Consider the following 18,914-nt stretch of genomic DNA (forward strand, 5'->3'; position numbering starts at 1 on the left):
ACCCCCATTCACCCATCGTACTCTTTGCTACCTTCCCCCACCCTCTTCCCTGACCTATCCCCTCCAACCCCATCCCCATTTACCCATTGTATTCTATGCTATTTTCTCCCCACCCCCACCCCACCCCACCCACTCTCAGTTATCTCACCACCCTGCAGGCAACCTGCCTCTATTCCTGATGAAGGGCTTTTGCGTGAAGCGTCGATTTTCCTGCTCCTCGGATGCTGCCTGAACTGCTGTGCTTTTCCAGTACCACTCTAATCTAAAGTGGATTGGCCATGCTGAAATACCCATAGTGCCTAGCGATGTGCAGGTTAGGGTGGATTGGCCATGCTGAAATACCCATCGTGCCCAGGGATGTGCAGGTTAGGGTGGATTGGCCGTGCTAAATTACCCATGGTGCCTAGGGATGTACAGGTGACGGTGGATTGGCCATGCTAAATTACCCATAGTCCCCAGGGATGTGCAGGTTAGGGTGGATTGGCTATGCTAAATTACCCATAGTGCCCAAGGATGTGCAGGTTAGGGTGGACTGGCGATGCTAAATTACCATAATGCCCAGGGATGTGCAGGTTAGGGTGGATTAGCTATGCTTTATTCCTGATGTTGGGCTTTTGCCCGAAACGTCGATTTTGCTGCTCCTCGGATGCACCACAAATCCAAAATCTGCTTTCCAGCATCTGCAGTCATTGTTTTTACCCATGCTAAATTAGGCATAATATGCAGGTAAGGTGCATGACTCAGGGATAAATGAAGAGCAATGGGGACAGGGAATGGGTGTGGGTGGGTGACCCTTGGGAGGGTCGGTGAGGCCGAGTGGCCTGCTTCCACACTGTGGGGATTCTCTGAAGGGAGGGGTTTTTGGAAAATGTGTTCTCTACCCCGACTGCTGCAGGGGCAGCGCATGCGCAGTGCGGCGTCCCGCTGTTGGTTTCGTCCCGCCCCTCGGTCCTTTATTGACGTCACAACGCGGAAGTGACCCTGTCAGTTTCAAAGTGAATCTCCCGCCCTCAGGACGACTCTTCATCCCGGGAGGGAGACAGAGATGGGATGAGGGGAAATTGGTCACTTGTAGCAACTGGAGTGAATCCAGGGAGGGAGCAGCCTCCGCAAACTCAGGTATGTGTCTTAGTTACCCGGGCGAGGAGGGACTGAAGGATAGAGATTGGGAAGGGGGAGGGCTGGATATCTTTTCTGTTTTTAAGTTTAAAATGCACCCGATTCCCATCAGTAACAGCCACAGGTACAAGTACAGCACATGCAATATTCCTCATTGCAGCTTCAAGCCGGTTTTACATCCTCTGTTCTTCCTCCACCTTGCTCCAGCACATTCAGCTTCTTTCCCTCATTCCCATTCCCCCTGCCCTGATGTTCCAAGCTCACCCGCAAAAGATCGGTTTGTCCCTCCATTCTTTCCCGGTGGCGCCCATTACTCTTGTCTATTTCTTGCCTTATCCGGCCTTGTGCGTGAACAAAGTGTTAGCGTATATCCTCTTTCACTGCCAGCTGCTTCCTTGTTTGCGAAAGTAACATTTCCTCCCATTTTTCGCCGACACTGAGCCTTCTGACCTCCTTGATTGTGGTTTTTTTTTTGTTTTTGCAGAAGCAGGAAACAGATGGTTTTAACTGTACGAGCATATCTAGCTCAACCTACACCCCCTCCCCTCACAGCACCTTATCTGTTTGTCTGTAATATCTACCATTGTTTACAGGCACATTTCATGTATGCACATTTTAGCTAATACAAAAGCAATTATATATTTCCTTTACATTGTTTTCATTCTTGTTAACTCCACTCTTGGCTGAAACAATTATACCCTGGCGTTAGTTCATTTACTTTGCAGAAGCAATTATGGTTGCAGAAGTAACACTACTTTACCTATATCCCACAGGGGTGACCCTACAACCTTGTATAAAATAATGTGGGGCATGGTGAGGGTAAATAGACAAGATCTTTGATCTGGGATTGCTCGTAGGTTTATGGTGAGGGTGAGATTTAAAAGAAACCTAAGGGACAACTCCTATATACAGAGGGTGGTGTGTGTAAAGAATGAGCTGCCAGAGGAAGTGGTGACTGCTGGTACAATTACAACCTTTAAAAGGTATCTGGATGGGTATATGTTGGGAAACATTTAGAGAGATATGGGCCAAGTGCTGACAAATGGGGCTAGATTGATTTAGGATATCTGGTCAGCATGGACTGAAGGGACTGTTTGTGCTGTACATCTGTGATTCTGGCTTGCCACAAATGTTTGTCACGTCTGTATGTTCAGTTTCTCCCTGGTGTTGGTGTTAATGCCTTGGTGTCTTATTTTGCTCCCCACATTCTGGGGACATTAACCGTTTCCTATCTGGTTGTTCTGATGATCTGGACTGCTGTCTGGATCTTTGGATTTCTGGGATTGGTCAATAAACAAACCTGGAAATGACTCTTTTGTCAATCATACAAGCAATAGTTTATTCTTTGATACAGCCGGGTCAGTAGACTCTGATCAGCCCAGAAGGATTAGATTAGATTAACAACAGTGTGGAAACAGGCCCATCGGCCCAACCAGTCCACACCGACCCTCTGAAGAGTAGCTCACCCAGACCCATCTCCCTCTAACTAATGCACCTAACATTATGGGCAATTTGCCAAACTGTACATCTTTGGATTGTGGGAGGAAACCAGAGCACCCGGAGAAAACCCACGCAGACATGTGGAGAATGTGCAAACTCCACACAGCCAGCCCCTGGAGGCTGGAATCGAACCTGGGACCCTGGTGCTGTGAGGCAGCAGTGCTAACCGCTGGGCCACTGATGAGTACTCCCAGAGTGCCAGAAGAATCTGCTGACTTTTACAGAGTTTGTATAGAACTTATGTACATTGTTTAGAGTCAGACATTGAGCATGATCACATAGTAACAACCAATCAGATCCCGCAAGGTCCTCATGCATTTTTGACTTAGCCTAGGGTGGCACGGTGGCTCAATGGTTAGCACTGCTGCCTCACAGCCCCAGGGTCCCAGGTTCGATTCCAGCCTTGGGTGACCATCTGTGTGGAGTTTGCACATTCTACCCGTGTCTGCGTGGGTTTCCTCCGGGTGCTCCGGTTTCCTCCCACAGTCCAAAGATGTGCAGGTCAGGTGGATTGGCCATGCTAAATTGCCCATGGTGTTAGGTGCATTAGTCAGAGGGAAAATGGTTCTGGCTGGGTTACTCTTTGGAGGGTCAGTGTGGACTGGTTGGGCCGAAGGGCCTGTTTCCAAACTGTAGGGAATCTAACCTACTCTATCATAATTTCTTGCAGACAACCTGTTCTTGGAATCGTATTTGTCCTGTCTGGCGGTTAGGATTAAACCGTTACTTGATGGTTAGGTTTACATTTGCAGTTTTTTTCACTGGATTGACATCAGTCTGTGGTTTCTTGTTTGTTCTGAGTCGTGAGTATCTGCCTGACTCAGTCCCACTGAGTTAGCCAAGCAGAAGCCATTTTGTCCTACCTCCCATGTTAAAGTGGAGATTTGAGGTGGCCCAGGGAATCCTTTGAGAACTCAGACCTGTAAAGCCTCTCTTGGTTTGTCCTGGAGATCATACTCTTTGGAAGCCTGGAATAAAAACCTCTTATCATAAAGTCCCAAAATGCAATTCAATTCAATCCATTGCAGATGAGCACTGAGTTAATTCTCTACAGGATTCAACAGCCTCAGCACTAAAATAGTCTCTCTCTCTCTCTCTCTCTCTCTCTCTCTCTCTCTCTCTCTCTCTCTCTCTCTCTCTCTCACTCTCAAGACAGCAAAGATTTATTTTGTGAATGCCCCACTTGCAAGGGGCAGTAAGAATCCATTATAATGGACAAGCTCCACCCATTAATTACACAGCTATGGATAGTACTGAGTCTTGTTTCAGGGTCAGATTCAAAGACTATCATTCATTTCACAAGGGAACGGCTGTGAATGTTATCACTTGGTGTCCTGTTCACACAGATTCACCCGATGATAAAGTAAACGTTCTTAATTGCCTCACAGCATCCTGTTATCACTTGGTGAGCCCAGGTGTCCCTATCTTTAAGTTCTCTCCTCTTTCTGAGCCTTCCTGCCAGTTTATTTTCTAGTGCAGTAAATGTATTCAATAATTCAGCATTACGTTTTAGTCTGAATGTTTAAAGACAAGTTTTAAGACTATAGACTTTATCACCCAGATGCCCACACCCTCATTCCTCCCTTTGATTGCACCGCGATCACTGAAAGAGAAGGCTAGTCCAAACGAATGCCCTTCAAGGTGGTCCAGCCATCAACATCCTGCAGAGCAACACCACCATCCTCGCAGCTCATCTGGTCATATTTATCATCGCCATCGACACGTGTGGGTGAGCCATTGGATCGCAAAAGGAGCATCTTCTGGGGCAAATCTATATCACTAAGGGACCTCATAAGCCTAGCAATTAAATACCTAATAATACCAATACCGACAAACAGACATAGCTAAATTGATAAGCCAATTGTACCATGAGCCCAACCTGCAGTTTCCCCAACTGGCCCCTTCAGTCATTCTGTCAAGGAATACCTGGATCTCTTCTTGTATCTTAGTAATATTGCCAGTGAGATCGGGAATGGCCATAGTGCATTTATCTTGTAAATGGTGCAGACCTCACCCTCCTGGGGGAGTATATAGTCTAAGGCATACCGATTCTGCACAGAGTAAAGACACAGGTCTGATAATCCCAGTTTACTCTGTTCCAGAGCCTCTTTAGTCTTATTTCCTCGAATGGTCAGGCCGCAAAAGAGGGAATTGCGGTTCTGTTGACTTGTCACCCCTGCTGATCCTTCCAACCTCAGCGTACTCTGGATTCCCCAGGCTATCGGGTGTCCTGTATTGTCACCCAGTCCCTTGGGATCCTTCCAGTTGGAGCAAGGTTGGCTGAGACCGACCGCTGCATCCTCCTCAGATGGAGGTTTCATCAACTTGTCCACTGGCCAGGACAAGGTACTGTTGTGGGAACAAGGGCTCCGATGGTGACCTTATGAGGGACATCTTTGCCATCCAGGACAAGGAAATTGGTAGCTTTACCTTTACCTTAAGAAATAATAGTCTGGTTTGGTGTCTATTAGGGAGAGTTTGTCAAAATAGGTTACTGAAATGTTACAGCAGGGGGTCTGGTCAGGTCTACAGGAGGAAAGGGTCGACGTTTTGCAAGAGGGGTTGCTTGAGCTCTGTTAAAAAAAAAAAAAAAATGGGCCAAGTGACTCGAGCACTCGCACTGTATGGGAGACAATGGTCCTCAGAATGCTGTTCCCATTGGGCACTCCCTTGGCTCTCTTGTACATGGGGAGAAAGTGAGGTCTGCAGATGCTGGAGATCAGAGCTGGAAATGTGTTGCTGGAAAAGCGCAGCAGGTCAGGCAGCATCCAGGGAACAGGAGAATCGACGTTTCGGGCATAAGCCCTTCTATTGTACATGGTCTTGGTGACAGTATCAGATTCTGAACAGAGAAAAGGCCTATAAATGCACAAGGGAAGGGTTCCGTTCCAGGTCCATGTGCCGCATAAGGCCTGCTGTACGCCAGCCAGTGTTACACCAGCTGTTTGTATACACAGACCGGAGGTATTGGAAAGTGATATTTCTCTTCGCAGGGTCGGCAGGAGGAAGTCTGATGAATAGAATGGAATCGGGGACTGGAGATGGGGCAAGTAAGTCATCTCCCGATAGAGAGGAGTAACATACTACTGCCTCTGGGGTGAAGAGCGTTCTGTGGGCCTGTATAAATAAGTTGTTTGTGGATTGAGGATTTTCCCCTATCAGGCTTCCCTTTTCTCAAGTTGGCCCGACCTGCAAAAAGGGATGGTGTTCCTGAGTTGATCATTTTTATCCTGACGAGGCTTGCGTCTGCAGGTAAAATCAAAAAAACATGGTAACGACATGATAACTCCCACTGATTTCTACTGTCCTGATGGACCATCTGGTCTTTCTGATGTAAGAGTCCATTGCAATAATCAATCTTCATCACATTCCACACGTCAAAGGCGCCTGGTCCGGTGCACTGGACAACATCTCCTCAGCATGGGTGGTGGGGATAATCTCTGATCATTCCTGGTTGCATCCATACTTAGTGGCGTTCCCCATCAGGATGTTGCATGTGATCAGAAAGGTGAGGAGATAAGCGATCCCCCACATCTCCCTCCTCTTAGTTCAAGTATCTGTAATAAGATTAACATTAGAACAACAGCAAGATTCAAAAACCCAAATGGACAGGGTCCACTCCTTTTGTTGGGATTCCAGGATTCTCTCCTCCTCCTCCCCCCTTTTGATTGGTGCGGTCAATCAATTTACAACGGTGCAGTTGGACCCAAGCTGAGTGCCCAGTGACTGTGACCACCGTAGGGTTGGGAAGTAAAACCTGGAAGGGGCCATCCCAACGAGGTTGGAGACCTTTGCCAGTCCAGTTCTTGACGAGCACCAACGAACCAGGCTCTACCCGTGACGAGGCTGAAAGGGAGGGAACATCGCTGTAGGCCCCACGCTCCTGGGAGTGAAAGGCACGCATAACACTAGTTAGAGCAAGAACATAACCAATCATTGCTTCGGTCATGTGGTGGAAGTGGACTGAGAAAGGGAGCCGAATCGTTCCAAGGGGTACGGAGGGGGTGACCAGAGAGACTCTCAGCTGGAGTCAGTCGTGTCTTGCCTGCAGATATGGATCGCATCTGGAATAAGGCCACAGGGATTAGCATAACCAGAACCAGCATAGAAACAGACCCTTCGGCCCAACTCCTCCATGTCGACCAGATATTCCAATCCAATCTAATTCCCCCTGGCAGCACCCAGGCCATATCCCTCCAAACCCTTCCTATTCATATACCCAACCAAATGCCTCTTAAACATTGCAATTGTACCCACCTCCACCACTTCCTCTGGCAGTTCATCCCATACATGCACAACCCTCTGCGTGAAAAGTTGTCCCTTTCAAATCTTTCCATTCTCACCTTAAACCTATGCCTTCTAGTTTTCGAGTCCCCCACCCTGGGGGGAAAAGACCTAGGCTATTTGCCCTATCTATGCCCCTCATGATTTTATAAACCTCTACGGTCACCCCTCAGACTCTGATGCTCCAGGTGTAAAATAAATGCCCCAGCCCCTCTCTGTCTGTGTAACTGGTTAAAGCTCCTTCCCATTGTCAGTTCACTGGGACACACACACTCATTCTGTGTAACCAGTTAAAGCTCAGTTCACTGGTAGTTCCTCTTTGAAGCAGGTCGAATGGATTTCTCTTTCCAGATTCAACCCCCCAATGATATTGAGTGACCCTGTCAGATCTTGTTATGGAATTTCTTCCAAGAATTCTGCCTGCAGATCCTCTCCTTCTGATACCCTGTTAGCAAGTTGAAATAAATCATCACTGTCTCTACTGAGTAGAAACACTGATTATATTGTATGTGTCTGTGTATTTAAAGTACTAACCCAGGAACATAAAAATGGTATTTTTGATTTAAAATACATAGGAGACATGAGGAAGGAGATGTCAGGACCTGGCACTCTCTGGACCCTAACAGGATGTTCCAAGTGGTAGTGCAAACATTTCAAAATGAAGTGGATGGCCATAGAGCTGTACAGCACAGAAACAGTCCATCTCGTCCATGCTGACTAGATATCTGAAATTAATCTATCTTATTTACCAGCACTTGGCCCATATCCCTTTAAACCCCACGTATTCACATACCCATCCAGCTGCCTTCCTCATTCCCTGTTTTACTTGTACTGATACCTTTGGGGATCTCTGAACCTGGACAGTAAGGTCCCTTTTTTTCCTCAGCACTCTGTAGGGGTCTATTATTTATTGCTTACTTCCTTCTCTATGAAGATGAGGTGTTGTTCCTCCAGTTTGCGGTTTGATTCGTTGTGGCAATAGAGGAGGCCACAGAAAGTAATGTCAGAAAGGGGGTGGGAAGGGGAATTGAAATGGGTGGTGACTGGGAACTCTGGTCGGCTCTGTGGACCCAGGTATGATGCTCAGTGAACCATTCCCCAAGTTTGCGCTCGCTCTCCCCGATATAGAGAAGACCACAACTGGCAAATGCAGTACCACAATATGAAGTTATAGCCATTGCTGTGGGGGGAAAAAAAAAAGTAGAAAGGAAATGCATTGTTTAAATGGAGATGTAATTGGATGTGGAGAAAGTGAGAACTGCAGATGCTGGAGATCAGGGTCAAAAAATGTGGTACTAGAAGAGCACGGTAGGTGAGGCAGCATCTGAGGAGCAGGACAGTTGGCTTTTTGGTCACGAGCCCTTCATCTGGAATGATGTGTGGATGGACAAAGGAGCCCCAGCGTCCTCCTACACCAGTCACTGCCAGTTGTCAGACAGGTGCAGCAAGCATTCAGCAAGGCAAGTGGTATATTAGCAAGAAATTGAGTTCAGAGGTGGGGATGCCTTCCTGCAATTAGGGGGTCATTGAATATATTCAAGGCTGAACTCATCTGATTTTTGAACAACAAAGAAGTGAATGTTTGTGGGGGAAGGCAAGAACATGATTTTAAGACCAGTACAGAACAGTTCCAGAGTCATACAGCACAGAAACAGACCCTTCGGTCCAACTTGTCCATGCCGACCAGATATCCCATCGCAATCTAGTCCCATCTGCCAGCACCTAGCCCATATCCCTCCAAACTCTTCCCATTCATATACCCAACCAGATGCCTTTTAAATGTTGCAATTGTACCAGCTCCACCTTTCCTCCTGCAGCTCATTCTATACATTTACTACCCTCTGTGTGAAAAGGTTGCCCCTCAGATCTCTTTTTTTTTCTTTCCCCCCTCACCTTAAACCTATGCCCTCTTGTTCTGGACCTCCCCTTCCCCCCACCGCAGGGAAAAGATTTTGCCTATTTATCCTACCCATGCCCTTCATGATTTTATAAACCTCTATAAGGTCACCCCTTAGCCTCCAACGCTCCAGGGAAAACAGCCTTAGCCTCCCTTTAGCTCAAACCCTGGCAATATCCTTGTAAATGTTTCTGAGCCCTTTCACGTTTCACAACCACTTACTGATAGGAAGGAAACCAGAATTGTGCACAATGTTCCAAATGTGGCCTAACCAATGTCCTGTACTGCGACAACACAACTTCCCAAATCCTATACTCAGAGGATTGGGAAAGTTTTCAAAACTTACAAAAGACAACCGGGAAAGAATGGAGGGAAAAACCGAACCTTTGAAGGTCAGCTTGGAAGCATCAAGGTCTCAGGACGGGGGTGGGGATGACCCCAGCTATGGGCCACGTGTGAGCAAACGGTTCCAGATTGATTTACGATATCTGGTCATTACAGACGAGTTGGACCGAAGGGTCTGTTTCTGTACTGTCTACCTCTATGACTCTGGCTTTCCACTAATGTTTGCCATGTCAGTATATTCAATTTCTCTCTGGTGTCAGTGTTAAGACCTTGATGTCTCATTTTGCTTCCCCTTCCCGGTAATGTTAACCATTTTGTGTCTGGTTATTCCTCAAGAAGCTGCGTGGCAGCTTCATCCTGAATTGACACACATTGTATTTGCTTCCCAAAATCAGACCTCCTCACTCTCAGCAGGATCCTAGTGTTGTGAAAGATATTAACTTTCAGGTGGTGGTATCGAAAATTCAGAGAGATGTCAGTCTTGATGTTTTTGCTTTTTCTGCCCCTGTAAGATCCTGAATCAGCACCTGCAGGGGAATTAGTTAGAGGGGAGTGAGAACAGAGGGGGAGAGAGAGTGGGATGGTGCTTTCCATTTTGTGGAATAATAAAAGAAAAGAATATTCCACAGAAAGTAGAATTGCTTGTTCAGAATTTCTACCCTGCACTGACAGTGATGGCTTTTGTAATCTCTTTTTACAGCGTATTTGAAGATCTGATGGCGGAAGTTTCTCAATCAACAGATGAAGGGCTTATGCCCAAAACATTGACCGTCCTGCTCCTCGGATGCTGTCTGACATCCCTGTGCTTTTCCAGTGCCACATGTTTTGACTGACTCTCCAGCATTTGCGATCCTCACTTCGCCGTCAATGTCTGACAGTCACTCAGTCCACCAGGACCACAACGATTTTCGACTGATTTCTCTGAGAGGGATCAAAGCTTTTTGGTTCCTGACTGAGTGAGTATGTTTTCAGCATCACTGGGACTGGACGAGAGACCCCACTGTTGCAGCGTACTGTGCGTGGAGCGTGTAGCAGCTATTCGACCTGGAAAGAGGAATTCACGACAGGAAGGGGCTGGAAGTTCGATTGTGTGTGGCTGAAGCTTCATCCATGGAGAAACCCGAGGAATCCCGCCCCGTGGAGAAACCGTGGAAGTGTGGCGACTGTGGGAAAGGCTTCCGTTTCCCGTCTGCCCTGGAGATTCATCGGCGCAGTCACACCGGGGAGAGGCCATTCCCCTGCACAGACTGTGGGAAGGCCTTCAGACATTACTCCCACCTGCTGGCCCACCAGCGGGACCACACGGGGGAAAGGCCCTTCAACTGCCCAGATTGTGGGAAGGCCTTCATGTTTTTCTCTGCCCTGTTGGCCCACCGGCGGGTCCACACGGGGGAGAGGCCGTTCACCTGCCCTGAGTGCGGGAAGGCCTTCAGCACATCTTTCACCCTGTTGGCCCACCAGCGGGTCCACACGGGGGAAAGGCCATTCACCTGCTCTCAGTGCGGGAAGGGCTTCATCTGCTCCTCCCACCTGCGGAGCCACGAGCGGGTCCACACGGGGGAGAGGCCCTTCAGCTGCCCCGAGTGCGGGAAGGCCTTCAGCACATCTTTCACCCTGTTGGCCCACCAGCGGGTCCACACGGGGGAAAGGCCCTTCAGCTGCCCCGAGTGTGGGAAGGCCTTCAGCACATCTTTCACCCTGCTGAGGCACCAGCGGATCCACACCGGAGAGAGGCCGTTCATCTGCTCTCAGTGCGGGAAGGGCTTCGCCCGCTCCTCCCACCTGCGGAAGCACCAGCGAGTTCACGTGCCATCGCAGGGGGATTGAAGGAGTGACGGTCAAGTGCCATTATCGATTGGACTATCAATCCGGTTCCGGGGACTCCCGGGTTTGAATCCCACCACGACAGATGGCAGAGGGAGTGGGTGGTGCGGGGGAGAAAGCCCCCATCTGATTCACTCTCTCCCTTGTTAGGAAAGGGAACCGCCATTGTGGGAGAGTATTCATTCAGTCGTTCCATCTGCATCCTTCACTCGGTCTGGCCTACACATGACTCCAGACCCACAGCGGTCTGGTTGACTCTACACTACCCTCTCCCCACTGGCAAATGAGCAGGGAGAAACTTACCAGGATACAGGGTATGGGTTGAAATTGCTGAGTGAGGCAATACTTCCTCCGGATTACGGCTGTGACAAGGATCCAATCACAACCTGGTGCTGCCCAATAGTAAAGACAGTGGGGTGTGTGTGGGCTTTGATCTTGAGCTGTTTAAAAAGCAGCTACTTTGTCTATGCCTTTTTGCAGGGGGGAATCTGAAGATGTAACTAAGTTGAGTCACAATAAAGGTTACCTGAACTTACCGCCGGGCTCAGACTCTCATTGAAAGCTTTGAGCTCCAAGAGGTTTTTAGTTTAAAGCTGCTCCTTCGTTTCAGCCTCCTGCACTGAGTTTCCAATGTCATGTATCAGATGGAGCAGTGAATGAGAAGCTAGTATCGTGAGACATTGTAAATCTTTCAGGTAATGCGTTGTTTCATCAGCATTGTAAAGTTTACTGACAGCACCAGGAGGTGTGGGCTGTGTTCACTAGAAATGATGTGGAGGTGTCGGTATTAGTCTGGGTTGATAAAGTTAAAAAGAAATCACCCAATACCAGGTTGTTGTCCAACAGGTTTATTTGGAAGCACTAGCTTTCTGAGTACTGCTCCTTCATCGGGTAGCTGTGGAGCAGCATTGTAAGACACAGAATGTATATCAAAAGATCAGTATCATGCAACTGATGGAATATATTGAACAAGCCTAGATTGCTGTCAAGTCTTTCATCTCTTCGAATGGGTGCAGGTATTGGTTCATTATTGTGTAACTGCCAGAACATCTTTTAAGTCACATTCTTGAGATGACTTAAGGTTTTATAAAAAAGATGACATCTCAGCTCAGACAATGCATTTAAAGGTGTGAGAATTGAGTCTGAAAATGTGTTGCTGGAAAAGCACAGCAGGTCAGGCAGCATCCAAGGAGCAGGAGAATCGACATTTCGGGCATGAGCCCTTCTTCAGAAAAGGGCTGAAGAAGGGCTCATGCCCAAAACGTCGATTCTCCTGCTCTTTGGATGCTGCCTGACCTGCTGTGCTTTTCCAGCAACACCTTTTCAGCTCTGATCTCCAGCATCTCCAGTCCTCACTTTCTTCCTGAGAATTAAGTCTGACAGTTTTCCAATCGTGAGTCAGACTGGTTCTATTTCCAAATTCATAAAATATTACATGGATTGACTGTCTGGAAATTGTGTGCTTTTTTAGCAAAATTGAATACATCTGCAAATATAATTCTGCCAATACAAATTCACCCCATAGAATTGTGTGTGGGTGCATGTGAGTTTGTGCGTGAGAGTGTGTACATGCTTGGTAAAGTGTGAGTGTGATGGAGTATAAGCCTGAGAGAGTATTGGGGGGTATACGTGTGTGTGTGTGTGTGTCTGAGGGGGAGCATGTGAGAGAGAGGTATTAATACAAGCAAGGGGTTGCAGTTTGTTAATACAAGAAAGGGCAGGACTTGTACTGATAATGGTAGGGCCCTGGGTCATGTTATAGAACAGACAGACATGGGGGGGGTGGTGTTCAGGTACATAGTTCGTTAGAAGTTGCATCACTGGTAGACAGGGCAGTTAAGAAGGCATTTAGCAGCATAGCATTCATTGTTCACACCATTGAGTACAGGGGTTGGGACATCATGTTGAGGTTGTACAGGATGTTGGGGAGGCCACTTTCAAAGTACTGAGTACCGTTCTGGTGGCCCTGTAATCGGAAGTATTCTTATCACAGAGGGTTCGGTAAAGATTTACCAGGAAGTTGCCAGGACTGGAGGTAAGCTGTATAGCAAAGGGCTCTAGCTTAGCATCGGGGAGCTCAAAACTTGAGGGCATATTACTTAAGGTGAGGAGAGAGATTTAAAAGGAACCGGAGGGGCAACATTTTGAAAGAGGGTGGCTTTGCATGTGGAATGAACTTACTGACGATGTGGTAGTTGCTGGTACATTTACAACGTTTAAACAGCATTTGGATGGGTACATGAATAGAAAGGTTTAGAGGGATATGGGCCAAATGCAGGCAACTGGGACTGGTTTAGTTTGGAATCCTGGTCGGCATGGATGAATTGGACCGAAGGGTCTGTTTCTGTGCTGCATACGTTTACTGAAACCAGTAGAATTCTGAAAGGGGCTTGACAGGATAGATGTAGATAAAATGGATACTTTATGGGGAGGGTCATACAATCTCAACAATGTGGATGCAGGCCATTCAGCCCATCTATTCCTCTCTGGCCCTCTGAACCTTACTCCATATTTCCATGGCCAAGCCACCCTAACCTGTACATCCCTGGTCATTATGGATAACTTAGCACGGCCAATCCTCCCGAACCTACACCCGAATCTATAACTTACCTTCTCAAGAATGTAATTTAAATGCAGAGCTTTTCTAAGAAAAATGTCAGTCTGACTCAACATTGGGACACAGACAGAATTCACACCTATTGTCTCTACTTAAAGATAGGGCAACGTCTCTTCGAAATGTAGATTCATTTAGATTTAACTGCATCACTTTACATATGAAGATATCCCTTTGAATGTGCCCACATCCCTTTGAAATGTAATCTCGTCCATCTACATCTCTTCATTTTAACGGTATTTCCGCAAATATTCATGTCGCTTTAAAATGCAGATTGCCCCCTTTCGATATGACGCCGTTCCGTTAGATGTCGGAATATCTGTTTAAATTGAGCCGTGAGCTTTCCCAATGTAGACAGGGCTCCTGGAAAAGTGGCAGTGTCCCCCCTGCAGCTGCAGAGCGAGACAGGAGAGTTTGTTTTTGTGAATGAGCAGTTGTAGCGCGAGGCGGCTGTTGCTTGGTGACGGTGAGGCTCCCCCGGCCCCGCCCATCCCCCGTGCAGACGTCACGCGGGGGCGGAGGCGGTTGGGAGGAGAAGTCGCTCGAGCGGGGAAGCGGCGGGAGGGCGGCCGTTAGGAAAATGGCGCCGTGCGGCCCGGGGCAGACACCCGTCACTGGGCACCGCCGCCTTCCTGGCGCAGCTGCTGTGTCACGGCCACACCGGCCGGCTGTACAGCAGGCAGGAGCCGGTGAGCATTCTGGAGGCGGATGGGGTTAAGGGCCTGTTTGGGAACTCGTCGGCCGCCTGGGTGGTGGAGTTCTACTGGTCGTGGGGCGGCCCCTGTGTCAACTATGGGGCCACCTGGAAGGTACTGGGCCCGGGAGGTGAAAGGTGAGGCAGGTTGGGGGGGACGGAGGGGAAGGAATGTGGGGCCTGTCCTGTCATAGTGATATTTTACACTCACTTTCCATCTGCTTTTACTGGCGCCTGTGCTGTTTACCCCTCACTGTCTGTTTAATCCTTGTGCTGTTTACCCCTCGCTGTCTGTTTAATCCTTGTGCTGTTTACCCCCTCACTGTGTGTTTAATCCTTGTGCTGTTTACCCCTCGCTGTTTGTTTAATCCTTGTGCTGTTTGCCCCTCACTGTGTGTTTAATCCTTGTGCTGTTTGCCCCTCGCTGTTTGTTTAATCCTTGTGCTGTTTACCCCTCACTGTTTGTTTAATCCTTGTGCTGTTTACCCCTCACTGTCTGTTTAATCCTTGTGCTGTTTGCCCCTCGCTGTTTGTTTAATCCTTGTGCTGTTTACCCCTCGCTGTCTGTTTAATCCTTGTGCTGTTTACCCCTCGCTGTTTGTTTAATCCTTGTGCTGTTTACCCCTCGCTGTCTGTTTAATCCTTGTGCTGTTTACCCCTCGCTGTCTGTTTAATCCTTGTGCTGTTTCCTCCTCACTGTGTGTTTAATCCTTGTGCTGTTTCCCCCTCGCTGTCTGTTTCATCCTTGTGCTGTTTCCCCCTCGCTGTCTGTTTCATCCTTGTGCTGTTTCCCCCTCGCTGTCTGTTTCATCCTTGTGCTGTTTCCCCCTCGCTGTCTGTTTCATCCTTGTGCTGTTTCCCCCTCGCTGTCTGTTTCATCCTTGTGCTGTTTCCCCCTCGCTGTCTGTTTCATCCTTGTGCTGTTTCCCCCTCGCTGTCTGTTTCATCCTTGTGCTGTTTCCCCCTCGCTGTCTGTTTCATCCTTGTGCTGTTTCCCCCTCGCTGTTTGTTTGGTTTAATCCTTGTGCTGTTTGCCCTTTACTGTTACTTGTGCAATTGCTGGGGTTAGTGTGTAAATACTAGTGAAGGAGATTATACACCAGCATGTATATGTTCCTCAGTCATTGAAGGGGCAGGACCTGTTGAGAATGGTTAGTAAAGCATGTTGTGCACTAAGCCTTGTTAACATGGATATAGTTTGTTATTTGGAAGAGTAGACTTTATTATTTAAAGTCTCAGATGTACAGCACGGAAACAGACCCATTCGGTCCAACCTGTCCATGCCAACCAGATATCCTAAATTGATCTAGTCCCATTTGCCAACACTTGGCTCATATCCCTCTAAATCCTTCCTATTCATATACCCATCCAGATGTGTTTTAAGTGCTGTAATTATACCGGCTTCCACTACTTCCTCTGGCAGTTCATTCCATACGTGCACCATCCTCTGCATGGAAAAATTGCAACTTAGATACCTTTAATATCGTTCTGCTCTCACCCTATAACCTATGCCCTCTTGTTGTGAACCTCAACCCTACACTGACGAAAAGACATTTAAAAAATAGTTGAGCAGCCAGACAAAATGCAAAAGCTATAAAATGTTGAACCACATGAGGAAAAAGAACTGTGGCTCTACTCTTTATTTCTCCCCTTGGCATTTGAACACTTAACATCTGTCAATAACACCAGCATCGCCACAGAGCATATTGTGTCTGCTCCTCGGTGTAAACAACAGCACGCATGCCCGCTGGTGTCCATGCTCCTCGCTGTTGGCAGAAAAGGCGACATCGCTTATCTCTGTTCCTAAAGGTCTTCCCTTTATTCTTAAAGCTGTGCCCTCTGGTCCTAGTCTCTCCTACCAGTGGAAACATCTTCCCAATGTCATTGCACTACCCTGTCCGGTCATTTCTGCTGGTGGGTGAGACTACGCCTCAAGGTTAGAGCGAGTAGCTTTCAGACAGAGATGCGGAGGAACTGCTTTTCCCCGAGGGTCATGAATCTATGGAACAGTCCAGATTAGAGTGGTACTGGAAAAGCACAGCAAGTCAGGCAGCATCTGAGGAGCAGGAAAATCGATGTTTTGGGCAAAAGGGCTTCCATCAAAATCTATGGAATACTCTGGCCAAGGAAGCAATAGAGGCAGCTTCATTAAGTATATTCAAGACACAGTTAGGTGGGTTTTTGCCTGGTAGGGGAATTAAGGGGTTCATTGTGACTGCAGGGAGGAGGAGATGAGACGATGAACAGGTCAGCCGTGATCTTAATGATTGTGGAGCAGGCTCACTTGTGGCAACTGGAGTGAATCCAGGGAGGGAGCAGACTTTACAACCTCAGGTATGTGTCATGTTTACCCGGGTGAGGAGAGACATAAGGATAGGCTGGGACTGTTTTCCGTAGTGTGCCAGAGTCTGAGGAGTGACCTTATACACTCTTATATCATCATGAGGGACATGGATAGGGTAAATAGACATGGTATTTTCCTTTGGATGGGGGAGCCCAGAACTAAAGGGTAATAAGTTTAGGATCAAGAATGTGGTGTTGTAGCAAGTCGGGCAGCATCCGAGGAGCAGGAAAATCAACGTTTCGGGGAAAAGCCCTTCATCAGGAAAGTGTGTTTGTATGTGAGTTTGTGTATAAGACTGTGCATCAGTGAGTGTGTCTTTGCATGTGTGCATGCTTGATAAAGTGTGATTGTGATGGAGAATGAGCTTGCAAGAGGGTGAGTGTGTTGAGAGGATGGTGTATGTGTATGTCTGAGAGAGAGCGTGTGTATGAGAGAGGTATGGATATAAGTGAGGGTTTGCATTTTACTAAAATAAAGGAGGGCAGGACTTGTACAGGTAATATTAGGGCCTGGGTCGTGTTGTAGAACAGAGACCTGGGGGTGTTCGGGTTCATTGTTCTTGAAAGTTACATCACTGGTAGACGGGGGTGAAGAAGGTGTTTTGCACACTTGCCTTCATTGTTCACATGCTGAGTACAGGAGTTGGGATATCATGTTGGAAATGCACACAAAAAGTACTTTACTCAGAGGGTGATAGATGTCTGGAATGCATTGCCAGCAGAAGTAGGGGCAGGGACGGTAGATTCATTTAAGGTGCATCTGGGTGGAGGAAATCCAAGATGGCGGCGACCCAGCAAGTCTGAGTCTGTAGTGCTCTGCCCAATACTCAGGCAAAGTAGGCTGCCTGCCTCCACCACACCTTCCAAATCATTTAAATAGGTTTTATTTAAATACAGCTAGTTATTTTGCACCAAACTTGAGCAGTTTAGTGCCCCGTTAAAATGACTAAAGGAAAGAATGCCCGCAGCTCGCAGCACATAGGAACCCCTCCCCAGCTGCAGCAGAGGCGTCCACAGCTGCCCCAGGGTACTTAACTATGGTAGCGAGCCTTGTTGCAGTGATTTCTAAGCTTGAAGAGAAGATCGCCACCTTCATAGAGTCCAGGAGCAGGTGGGAGTTGCTCTCGGTCGCGCTGCAGAAGCACAACCGAGATATTGAAAGAATCGAACATCGAGTCGGAGGGGCGGAGCTAAAGGCTGCGACCTCCGAGGCTGCTGCAGAATCAGCCGTGGGTCGGGTCTGGACTCTCGACCAGCGAGTCCGGGCCTTGGAAGATCACATTAACGACCTCAAAAATCAAGGTCGTCGAAAATATTTGTTTGCTGGGCCTTCCCGAATGGGAAGAGGAAGGCCAGTTTACAATGTTTCTGGAGCAGTGGCTTCCACAGTTATTGAATCTGGAGGCTGGATCAGGCCAGGTCTGGGTAGAATGGGCCCACCGGGTTGCAATACACAGGCCCGGCTTGGACCAGCGCCCCCACCCAGTCCTGTTCCGGCTGCAGTGCTTTTAGGAGAAGCAGATGCTCCTGGAAGCTTCCAGAAATCTTGGGAAAGATCCCCAAGCCATGATTTACAAAGGATCCAAGATTTTGCTGATTGAGGACTTTTCCATATCTCTGGTCCAAAAGAGGAGGGCGTTTAAGGGATTTAAACATTCAGTACTCCCTGCGCTACCCAGCGACGTTACGTTTTAGCCACGAAGGGTCAGTGTATGACTTCGGATCGCCGGAGAAGGCCACGGAATTTTTGGCCTCTTGGATAAATCGTAAGAGTTAACTCGTGTGGTGAATGATGTTGTTCTGCCCTCCCCCTTCTCTGGTTCACCCTTTTTTTTCTCTTATTACTTTATTGCTTAATATTATCTCCGGGGAGTAGGGAGAGGGGGCTTATTTGTTCTTCACTCTGCGATTTTCCCCTTTTTTTTGTAAATATATATATATTTTTATATATTATATTATGTATAGGCTGGGTGGCCTAGTAGATTTAGGTGAGGAGGGGTCTCTGCTTTGTCTTATTTTTTCTGTTTCTTTTAAAGCTGGGTTGTTTTCCCCCTGTTATTTTGTATTATCATAATTAATTATTATCTGCTGAGACTGTAATTTTATAGTTTTATATGTTTATACGTGGTATTAACATCACCAAATATATCTAAGTGTTGGTGTGGGCGGGTAGGGAGGGTACTCATTGTTAACTTTAGCTTGGGCATACACTTGAATTTTCTTCACTTTATTATGGGGTTCCTGGGTCGAGGGTGGGGCACTGGTTGGGAGAGGATATGGTGGGTTTTCGGAAA

At 47.6% G+C, this 18,914-nt stretch overlaps 1 protein-coding gene and 1 long non-coding RNA gene across 2 annotated transcripts in view; one reads left to right on the forward strand and one right to left on the reverse strand.

Annotated features, from left to right (window-relative positions):
* LOC148144204 (uncharacterized) overlaps positions 1 to 18,914 on the reverse strand; it is a 443,218-nt gene that overhangs the window by 366,204 nt on the left and 58,100 nt on the right. The window lies entirely within an intron of this gene.
* LOC148144212 (uncharacterized) lies at positions 996 to 10,149 on the forward strand. Its single transcript, XR_015751421.1, has 3 exons — positions 996 to 1,119; positions 5,613 to 5,669; positions 9,846 to 10,149. It is a non-coding gene; the product is annotated as an uncharacterized LOC148144212 (long non-coding RNA).

This window comes from Chiloscyllium plagiosum, unplaced genomic scaffold, assembly GCF_037043375.1.
Source record: "Chiloscyllium plagiosum isolate Xiang-an unplaced genomic scaffold, Cpla_swu_hap1 HiC_scaffold_27, whole genome shotgun sequence".
NCBI classification, from domain to species: Eukaryota; Metazoa; Chordata; class Chondrichthyes; order Orectolobiformes; family Hemiscylliidae; genus Chiloscyllium; species Chiloscyllium plagiosum.